The following is a 402-nucleotide window of genomic DNA, read 5'->3' on the forward strand; positions in this document are numbered from 1 at the left end:
TCACAGGAGATTCGTGAGCATCGTGTGATACTGACCGTCAGAATCCAACACAGGAGATTCGTGAGTATCCTGTGATACTGACCGTCAGAATCCAACACAGGAGATTCGTGAGTATCCTGTGATACTGACCGTCAGAATCTAACACAGGAGATTCATGAGTATCCTGTGATACTGACCGTCAGAATCACAGGAGATTCGTGAGCATCGTGTGATACTGACCGTCAGAATCCAACACAGGAGATTCGTGAGTATCCTGTGATACTGACCGTCAGAATCCAACATATCCATTTTAATAAAATGGTCAGCTGTCACTTTCTTGAATTTGTAGGATACATTACACGTTTCACTTGTAACAGTAGTAACTATCGACTTGAACTATCATGATGGTCATAACGCCAATTT

This window comes from Limulus polyphemus, unplaced genomic scaffold (genome assembly GCF_000517525.1).
Source record: "Limulus polyphemus unplaced genomic scaffold, Limulus_polyphemus-2.1.2 Scaffold6754, whole genome shotgun sequence".
In the NCBI taxonomy this organism is placed as follows: domain Eukaryota; kingdom Metazoa; phylum Arthropoda; class Merostomata; order Xiphosura; family Limulidae; genus Limulus; species Limulus polyphemus.